General features: G+C 40.4%; 1 long non-coding RNA gene across 1 annotated transcript; it reads right to left on the bottom strand.

Moving 5' to 3' along the window:
- Positions 1 to 1,821: 1,821 nt before the first annotated feature.
- LOC125691101 (uncharacterized) lies at positions 1,822 to 10,669 on the bottom strand. Its single transcript, XR_007375922.1, has 3 exons — positions 10,544 to 10,669; positions 2,810 to 2,866; positions 1,822 to 1,920 (listed from the first exon to the last, which is right to left on the bottom strand). It is a non-coding gene; the product is annotated as an uncharacterized LOC125691101 (long non-coding RNA).
- Positions 10,670 to 11,076: the final 407 nt, after the last annotated feature.

Genomic DNA, 11,076 nt, shown 5'->3' with positions numbered 1-11,076 from the left:
GTACTGGAGGTATACCACAAACATGATCCAAGGGATGGTAGACATCTCCTACAGGTCAGACTGAGAGAGTTGGGGCTGTTCAGCCTGGAGATGAGAAAGTTGCAAGGTGACTTGAGAGTGGCCTTTAAAGTATCCAAAGAGGACAGGAAAGAAGGGGACTCTTTAGCAGGGTCTTTGGTGACAGAACAAGGGGAAATGGCTTCAAGCTCAAAGATAGATTTAGGTTGGATATAAGGAAAAAATCTTCTAAGGTGAGGGTGGTGAAGCACTGGCACAAGTCTCCCAGTGATGTGGTTGATGCCTCATCCCTGGAGACTTTCAAGATGAGCCTGGATAAGGCCCTGGGCAACCTGATCTAGCTGTGGTGTCCCTGTTCATTGCAGGGCAGTTGGATTAGATGGCCATCAGAGGTATCTTCCAACTCTAAGGATTCTATGATTTTATGATTCTATGACTATATACACAAACATGTGAGACTATGTTGTCCTATCACTGATGCAGGGTTACAATAACATTATCACAAGGTAAGTAAAAGACTGTGCTTTCTTTTTATGCCTAAGAGATTGGTTGAGAGCGATGAAACTAGTCCCCACTAGACCCCTTGCACACAGCATCCAATTGTCACATGCCTGAGTTCCTACTCTGCAATGGAGGTGTCAGTAGACTTTGAGAATGTTCAAAACAGACCTGGGCATGGGCCCTACTAATAGCACAGTAATGCATCTTTCCTTCTTCTGGCTTTTGAGCAACATAGGCTGATTTGGAAAAATTAGCATCTGTTTTCATGCCAGATACTACCAATATTTACGTTCATATGAATATGTTCAGAATAAGCATTGTTTTGAGTCAAAGACATTCTCCTTTTGGAAACTTTTTATTGTGTAAAAATTGGAGCTGGCATTATTACCACTGCGCTCTCCGGATAAAATTGTTTTTATGAATGTAAAGACTTGCATAAATAAATAAATAGATAAATAAATAAATAAATAAATAAATAGAAGTAAAGAAAAGCCGTGAACCATAGCATGAGATTTTTGCTTCATTAAAATCAATGACAACAAATTTATTGGCCTCAGTGGGACTGGGATTCTACCGCAAATGAATTTGTGCATGCAGCTGATAAATCAACTGTGAGCATCTCTTGTGTGATATCTGAACATGAGAGAGAGATGGACTTCTACAAGCTAATTGGTACATGTCTTCACTAAATTCAATATCTTCTTCCCTTTTGTTCTCCTTTAAAAATATTTTCCTCTTGGAGAAATGTATCACAGAAGAAAATTATTCTGCTGCACAACATTACATGTACTGAGTGGATGATCCACTCTGTAGGAAGTACAAGACAACAGGGAATATTTATCTGCAATGCAAAGCAGATAAAGAATTCAAGACAAAGTTGCCAAAAAAGGGAAGTATGCACATTGACTGAATAAGCTGAGCATCATGGTTTTCAAATCTATCTGTTCTGTAGTTGTGTTTAGAAATTGTCTTTAATCCACTTTATATTTACCCATATTTCTGCATATGTGTTTGGGAAAGTTTATAAACTGCCATTTTTGGATTCGTGAAATGTGAAGAAAAAAAAAGTAAGTTAAAAAAAAGCAGTATAGGTAATAACTGAACATGAAGATATACTGGGAAAACATGAAGCAAATAGTGCATATCGAAGGAGTTAAATTAACACATGGTAAATACTCATCATTACTCTGAGAAAATGAAAAGTGATTGGGACATTCACTCAATGAGAAAAGGAAAGGGAAAGGGAAAGGGAAAGGAAAAGGAAAAGGAAAAAAAGAAAAGACTGACCTGGTGTGTCTCTAAGAAAAATAGGTGAAAGCCCATCCTTCCATCCTTCTTCCTGGAAGGAGATGCTCTAAGCTTCCTAGAGGCAGACACTCCAGAGGTGGCTAACAACACCATCTGTTGATTTTTGTGCAGTGTTTTACAGATCAGTCCTCTCACTGAAGAGTGAGGTTAACAGATTCATCCAGGTTACTCATTCTCAACTGTTTCTAGTTTAACTAGCATGCAAAATGCTATGTGTAAAAGCCATGGTTTGGAGGCATTGTTTCTACATTCCTTTTTTTTTAATTTTAGCTGCTGTATTTTTTTTCCTCTTAATCCCTATAATAATCCTGTTTTGAGGCATGCTTAATTATTTAACTTTGCCATTCTCTCAGGGAAATTACAGAGTAAATTGCGTGCTTGTTATTAATACAAAGCACCATTTTGTTAGCTAATTTAGAATTTCACACCCACATCAAACAAGCAGATGTCTATAATCTATTATTTGTGATCCTGCTTAACTGCACCAAGAGGACAGAAGCCACACTTGTGCTCTTCCACCCTGCTGTGCGGGCACCATCCAGCAGTCAGGTCCCCTCAGAACCCAGCCCCGTACAGGCAGATACATCATCACAGCCTTTCTCCCTTAATGCCACATTCAGTGGACGCAGCTGGCTCTTCTTTTCTTTTCCAAAGTTTCTTCACATTCTGTTACTACTGCATGATTGCCACTGGATACACACTGGCTCAGCATTTGCTTCTCAGCTTAACAGCCAGGTTTGGACATCATTTAAAACCAGTTCTCAGGATTTCTTCCAGAAAAGGGGAAAAGACAAACTCTCCTCTAGGTTCGTTTTGCTTTTAATGCAGAAATAAGCAGCGTATACTTATTTCAAAAGGTGAAATGTCCCTTTTCTTCATTCTTGGCTCTCACATTCATTTTGTATTGCAACTACTTCTTTTTAAGCCCTGTGCAGTACAATGTTGTTCCTACTGTAATGCTGTTTAATGTAGCAACACAAACCTGGCAAGTGACCTGAATTTCACACATCAGCAGCAACCACACAGGAGACACAGGGACCTGCAACAAGAATGTTTTGTTTCATTCTTGGTGTGCTGATTCCTGCCCATGATCCAACTGCTCCCCCATCTGACCTTTCATGCAATTTTCATTGCTTATTCTTTGGAGGTCGTCTTGATGCATGGCATGCCTGCTGTTCCTCATGGTCTAATGTATGTGCCACATTTGATCAGCTGTGTGAGAGAGTAAACTGAGTCATGTCAAATGAATGTTGTGATCTAAAGATGTATAGGGTGTCTTCAAGAGTATCAAAAATATAGTGTATAAGTGAGACTCAGGCAAAGCCTTACTCTTCGTTGGCTATTTTGCTTGGACATTATAGAACTATGATGTTTGTCTTAATAGAACTTCTTTATTTTATTTTTTCAAAGTAAACAAGACTCTCAGCACAACCAGAGTGGTTGAAATTCTGGAACATATGACATGGGGCACTTAGAAGACATTTCTGGCTGGTACTTTGCTTGAAGGAATGCATATCTTGTGGCAAGGGGCTGTGAAGGGTTTACAGATTCTCCAGCCGGAGACAGCTAAATGTACTGGATGCTGAGCTACTCTTTTTCGACGTTGGGTGCTCGTATTCACTCTACCAACTGAATATTTGTTGCAATTAGTTCCTAAAATGTGTTTGCTGTTCCTCTCCTGTATTATGGACTCAGCTTTAGACGTGCCTCATCTCATTCAAACATGAGAAGAGCGGTCGAGATGAACTCGACAGAGATGACACAGATCCAAATGAGATTTCTGTCAGTTCTGCTGCCGGTCACATCTTAACCTTACATGAGAAAGAGGACTAACTGCCCATAGACAGAGATAGCATAACCCTAAAATGGTACCTCTAGATGTGGGACATGCTTTCACAATGCATAAATGTCTCTACTGATAGACTCCTGAGTTAAAATCTGTAAACATACCTGCCATCAGTAGCAAAGCCTATCATTATTAATGCTAGCATTAGCAGTCATCAACATTAAAGTTAGAAGCTAGCAATGGAACATCACATCTGGATTTGTAACAGAAAAACATCAGGACTAAGGAAGTGAAATTACGTTCTCAGGAGTGAATTACTCACTACGTGTATACAACCAACAGGAATAGAATTGTAGGCTGAGGAAAATGTGTTCAAACTTACCAACAAAAATAAATACATGAAAGTAAGATGTGAACATTAGCTACATTTCCTTGACAAAATCTCCACATGGGGGCCTGAAATCCAACTATATTTGTGTTTTGACATATTATCACCAGCAAAGACATAGAAATGGAGCCCCTGAGGCAAGAGAGTTCAACACTGCTGAGCCATTTGGGCATTCTTCATAGGGTTGGAAAATTCCTCCCCTTCCCAGACATCCTATAAGGTTGTATAGAGGGAAGAAAAGAGGATGGAAGATGAGGGAAGAAAGAGAGGAAATAGAGGATGTTCTGCCTTGAAATCAATGAAGCTACTGCAGGGAATCATGCACACAAAAAGTTTGTGCTCATGATGAAAGCAAAGAAACTCATCTTGATTAGCTTATTGATATATGCTCTTGACAGAACTGTTCCCCTTCCTTTCTTTCCTATTTTCCCCTTGAGCAGCCTCCTCACTCTTAGATTTCCTATTATCCCTTGCCCCGGACCCAATGTTCCCCCTCATACTCAATCAATCTTTACAAGCCTGTTTCCTATTCTTGGGAACCCCTGACAAATCCTGACAAAACTACAATTCCCCAACAACCCCCAGTCCTCTGCCTAATCCATTTTTCCCTTTCCTTCAACAGTAGTGACAGCCTTTGCTGCCATGTCTCCCAGACTGTTCCAAACTCATTTTGAGTTCTGCATACTGCACAGGGACTCTGGAGGTTCACTCCAGAAAGGCTTTTCCAACTCTGCAGCGGGGCAGCATCTGCAAGGGGGCAGTGTCCTATGCAGGCAGGATGGCAACGGGGCCACACTCTGCTCACAGGAGATACTATTGCATTTGGGAGGTCCAAGCATGATTCATGGCTTCCCTATCAAGCTTCCTAAGTATGAGCAAGGAACAGCACTTCTCCTTCACGCATGTGGACATGTCACTATGCACGCATACAATCACACAAGAGTACTTGAGAGAGACTGTAGTGATGAATGTGAACTAGTCTTGAAGGCTGCAAAGAGTGGAGTAAAAGGGAAGAGTGTTAGAATTTTGAGTCTATTTTGATGAAGCAATAGAGGACTGCAAAGGAGATAAAGAGTTACTGTGCTGCTTACAGAAGATTCAGAATTTGGAAGGAAAAAAAAAAAGGAAATAGCTTTGAAATGCTGTCACAGGAGTGTCTACTTTGAAGTTGTGCTGAGAAACCCATTCTGGAGTGCTTATTCTCCTGGGACAATTCCACCCAGATGTGATAGCAAACACTGTGATGCTCAAGACCCAGTTACAAGACCTTGCCATGAGGGAGCACTACATGAGTGGGAATGAATGGAACCAAAGTACATTTCAATCAATGAAACTATGCTGATGTGCTTTGATTCAAACAAAGAAACTTGGGTCTCTACTGATGCCTCCAAGGATGGCCTTGGGGCAATGCTGTTCCAGGAGAACAGATGAGATGCACTTGACTTTCTATGGCATCTGTTACAAGAATGATGACTGAGGCTGAATGAAAACATGCCAGACTCTAAAGAAAGTTTAGGCATGGTCCATGTATATATGAAAATTTCTAGGCATATGTAAACTTTGTAGCTGAACAGAAACTGGACTTCATACATATATAGATGCACATATTTAAATACACATATATTATGGATTCTGAAACTTCTCTTTGTATAGTTAAGCTTAATGATGTCCAGAGGGAGCAGATTTCTGCAAACTGGATTTCCTGAATGAAGAAAATGATTAGTTCCCTTTTACACTATAAGCCTGCAGTTTAAATGCAGATTTTTGTCAAGGGAATTCTGCCAGTCATGAAGCGTGGTGGCCTACAGACAACCTCTGAAGTCTCATGCCACCAGGCTACTTCAATTTTAATGCTTCATGAGAAAATGTTTCTATCTCATCTTACTTATGCAGCCATTCCTATCCTTGCCTTGTTTTATTGACAAGAGTCCACCATGAGACCAATTGGCTAAAGAAACTATTTCAGATGCTAACCACCAGGACTATCTTAGTTTTACACATCTAGTGGACATAAATGCTTGTCATCTTGTTTTATGAGAACTACAAAATTTATTAGATCAGACAGGTCATTAAGTAATTTTTTTCTTTAAAAATGTCTTTGATTCAGTGAAGTCAAATTTATGCTCAGTTATAGCGTGCTAACAGCTATTTTTTTGGCTAGGAAAGTCAGCAATAAATCTGCATTTAATAAACTGACAATAGATCTCAATGTGAAAGAGATTCAAGGCACTCATTTTTCCAGTTACTTAAAAGCAGTGAATCCTTGCAGAATTGCAAAACTATTTCAAAACTAAAAACATATTATTTCTAGAAACATCTCATTTATTACAGCATATAATTTTGCTTAGTGTGGGGGTTATTTTAAAAGCTGCCTAGTAACTGCCTGGCTCACCAGTGGCAGCATGCTTTCTTCACCTGCCAAAGAGGAAACAGAATTTGGGACTGCTCTTCTGTGAACACTGTTCATGAATAAGTACACGAATGCGTGCACTCCCTTCTCCTCCTGCAACCCCCATTCTCTGCTGATGTGCACACATGCACAGAAGAAAGCCTTGGAGTATGGTAGAACAGGTTGTCTAGAGAAGCTGTGGAATCCCCATCCTTCAAGACTGTCAAAACTCAGCTGGAAAAGGCCCTGAGCTATCTCATCTTTCTCTGAGGCCTGCCCTGTTTCGAGCAAGTACTTAGAGTTGGTTCCAGTGATGTACTTCTTAATTGTAATTCCAAGGACACAAAGAGGACGAACAAGTTCTTCTGCACGTTACAAGGCTGGGTGCTAAAACACAGTGACTGTGCATAAAAGCTGACTGGGCAGGTCTGTCTCCACATGCTCAAGCAAAATGCAGAAGCAGCAAAGACACCAAGCACAACTTCACAAGGGGAATGTTCACACACAGGTTCCAGGTTCCCAACCCACTGGGAAGTTCTTAAAAGACTTGAATGATCAGGTGATGGATAGGCATTCTTACTATGGCAACCATTCCCTGATGAGGTGTTGTAACAGCCTTGTTCTAATTTCTGAAATTCCCTCTAACCATATGCTTATTGATAGCATTTGGACTCCGTGTCTCACAGCTTATTCTTAAGATCTTTTGGCCATAGATAAATTAAATAACTCAGGTGCATCAAAGGACCGTATGTAGCACCAAAAAGTACTGGTTGGTAAAATGCCTTTGTAAGCTTCTTTATAACTCAAATAAATTTATATTAACATATTTCACTTCCAATCACCTTTGATACTCTAGTAGGATCCTGGAAGACAGATTCAGAACAAGATCAGATTCAACAAGATTACCATGCTGGATAACTATTTACTGCTTGGAGCAATTATGAAGCTTATCACTTCTATCACCATCTTCCACAGTGTCACAACAAGGTCTTTTATACAGTTTGGTTTCCAATTATTTTCTGGATTTTTTTATTGAGAGTATAGGAGGGTGCTTTGCTGCTTTCATACAATTCTATCAACTCATTGATCTCACAAGTCAATGCCTTTTTTTTTTTTTTTTTTTTTTTTTTTTGGCGCTAAAATGCTTTCATGTTATTCTGCCTCTTCATAGTTCAGCTTTTCCAGTTGATTTCCCAGTGTTTCTTCTGTTTTTCAGGCAGCTTCAAATGCTTCTTGGTCTTCTTGGCCTGGCTGGATGGGGCCCTGGGCAACCTGATCTTATGCCTGACTTAGTGGTTGGCAACCCTGCCTATGGCAGGGGGGTTGGAACTGGATGATCTTTGAGGTCCCTTCTAACACAATCCTTTTATGATTCTATGATTTTCCAATGTGTCTGACCTAGATTAGACTCCAATGTGACAAGAAGAGGTCAAGGAGGAAGAAGTACTGAAATCACAAGGAAATTGTCTGTTATCTGTGATGCAGAAGATGAGGTTCACATTGCCATGAATGGCACTCCCTCTCAGCCCTTCTGGAGACAGTCATAAGGGTAGGAATATCACCTTTCAATATCTGAGCGGTATGCTCGAATTTTCTCTTCACATCTCTCCAGTTTCAAGAAGAACCCAAGTGAATCACGCTGTCTGGCTATAAAAAGGGAAACTAAAAGAAATGTCAGATGTCACTGTGGCTTTTTCACGTTATCATTCAGTTGTTCAGACAGGAAGTAGGCCTGCATCCTACTCACTGGGGCAGACAGAGGAGACAGCTGCCTCCAGAGTCTCTTTACCAGGAGGGACGGCCCCTTTCAGAGCAGGGTTGTTTCCTTTTCTTTTAAACACAGTTTTGTTTCAGACCTCTGTTCTGCAAACCTAACTTACCCTCCGGATTTTTCAGAAGATTCCACACGTAAAAGGCAATGTTTCAAGGTGTTCTGTCTGCTGAAATTTGGTCTCATTTTCATTTCAATCCAGATCTTAAGCCATACTCATCTACTCCCAGACCATAGGGAATGGTGGAGATGAAAAATATTTCATTTTATATTTGGAAGCCTGATTCTCATCTCAACACAATAATTAGTAAGAGAACCACTGAAATGCACGGTAAATGAGCTTAAATAAAAAAGCTCAGAATACATTAATGCTTAAAGTGAAGGAATAAAACAGCCTGTCAAGATAGGCTCAGATTTCTTCTTAGGCTTGGTCACTGAAAACATTTCACACTCACACTGTCCTGCCACTCAGAATAAATGGCAGCTGCAGATCCCCCATGAATATTTGTTGCCCCAACTAAACTATGAGAATGTATTTTACACATCTCAAAGGACCCACTGGCCGTTCTGCAGTCAAATTCTTGCATCCTATTCACAAATGCACTCCTAGTTTGTAAGGTTCAAAACAACAATGCAGGACAAAAGCTGAAGAACTTGGCAACTTTAATGGATATGTCATAGTCTATGTGTTAAAGAGAGTTGCAAAGAGGTAAAGCAGGCTATTCAAATAGCTGCAGAATCACCTTCTCACATGCATGATTGACAGGTAGAAAATGATCAGGTATCCTCAAGGAGGCACTTATTTCTTCTCTTCAGGAAGACTGAGTTGCTGCCTACTCCAAATCATCCTCTTTCTTGAGACTGTGGTATTAAAACTAAGAGACCAGTCAGTGGTTAGACCAACAGTATCTTCAGTGGATACCCTCTTTGGTTTTGGCCTTCCTTTAATGCTGAGATTGGATTTTCACAGGCATAAATAAATTCCTACAGATTTGAAAGTAGTGCCTAGTGAGCCTGTACTGGTTCTTGCCATTTAATGATAGGAATCTGAGCTTGGAGTCTTAACATGTAAAGGATGCTTATGACTAGCTCACATTGTCTCTCGTTGGCTAACGGCATACAGAGAGCACATGGGTCACTTAGTGCTATCACAGACGATGGCCTCTAACATGAGGCATCCCTCAGATATCCACCCTGTTGTCCATGTGCTGAGCTTTGTTAGTGAGCCCAGGCCAAAGCTCAGACTTAGAGAATTACCAGCTTTCTGAAAGAACAGCATTATAACAGTGCAGACAAAGCACTCCTATGTGCTTTGTGCTGTGCAAACTGAGAGACCAAGTGGTAAATGTGTCAGTTTAGGAGTGTTTTGGATTCAAGAAGCAATGGAATGTCCTTTATATCTTTCGTAATAAGAGTCTGTTTGGATTAAAACGATCTCCATGTAAGCAAAAAAAAATTACCAGTCTTCCCATTTTAAAACTGCCAGAGCTTCTCATACAGGCCTCTATTCAAACAGTGTAAGGGAAGAGGAATAGGGGACTTTTTTGTTTAATTCAAATGACGTGGTGTGTATTTCTAACTTAAAAAGCAAGACAGAAAATGAACTCTGTCTGAGGCAAAAGATTTAGAAGAAAAAGGAAAGTATGAATGTAGGATGTGGTCTGAACACAAAGGCAAGGCAAATGAACACTTTTAGTCATTGACAGAACATGCATTTTTATGAGTGTTAACAGAAATTTGGTGTGATGATTCCTATAATGACATCTCAGCCAATACAGCTGGTCTACAGGCAGAAAGGAAGGAAGCTGGATTCACAGTGGTATCTATGCAAAGTACTCTAAACATAATTAAAAAACAATTTCATGCATTCTGGGAAGATCTGAGATTGACAGCCCAGTACAGTTGCGAACCATGGTTGAAAACAAGGAAATTCCAACAGAAGAAATGCAAATTTGTACGTCATCTAAATATAACTGTGGAGACAGCTATCCTACCAAAACCAGGAGCCAGGAAAGCACTAAGAATTGGTCAATCTAGACCAGGACTGTTTTCTCCAAAACCTGGCAAAGCACAGTTGGAGAAGAAATGGCAAAAAGGTGAAGGTCACTAAGCACATTTTTGCCAGAAGGTGGATGCATGGAAAACATACATTTAAGATAAAATGATTAAATACAGTTTATTATCTAAGGCTTAATTCTCAATTACCACTGCTACAAAATCTCAACTACCACTTTCCTTCTATGCAACTTCCATATATCACCCTCTGGCTACAGGAGAAAGTACCAGAATAACTTCCACAACACTTCCCTCTCCCTCCAAATGGAACCGATTCAGCTTTCTAATTTTTCTGTTATACTCCAAAAGGTCTCTCCACATACTCACCGCACTAAGTGTAAAGGAATCTGGTCACCTCTTCCTTCCCCTTCTGGACAAGATGTGACACTAACCTGTTTATTTTACTTTTTAATTTTATTTATCATTTTTTAACTTTTTTGCTCTGCTTACAGTCTTGTCTGCTGCTCTCTCCACCTCTCACTTCACTCAGTAACCCAAATCCAGACCCTATGCTTGCCTCCTGTTACACACCTGATGACACTTGACCCAATCTGGCTGCCCTTCTATCTCCACGCTCCTCTGGGCTCCCTTCACAGCCTTCCCCTGCTATAACTTCTCATGGCAGCACTCCCATCTTAAAGGCTTCTGTCCTCAGGTTTTCCCTCTTGCCTCTAGCAGTACATGGCAGGACTGCCCTGCTTCTGCCCTACTGCAGACACCCAAGCTATTTTCTCCCTCACATCCCAGCCCGGACAGAGACATGCATTTTTTTCTGCTGTTACTGCTTCTAAAGGCACGTTTTCATAAAGATGCTTTTTTTTTTTTTCTCTCACATGGCCTTCCCTTTCTCTTCTTCCTCT

The sequence above is a fragment of the Lagopus muta genome, chromosome 3, assembly GCF_023343835.1.
Source record: "Lagopus muta isolate bLagMut1 chromosome 3, bLagMut1 primary, whole genome shotgun sequence".
NCBI classification, from domain to species: Eukaryota; Metazoa; Chordata; class Aves; order Galliformes; family Phasianidae; genus Lagopus; species Lagopus muta.
Note: the sequence above shows the minus strand (reverse complement) of the source record. Positions and strands in the feature narration are given on the sequence as shown.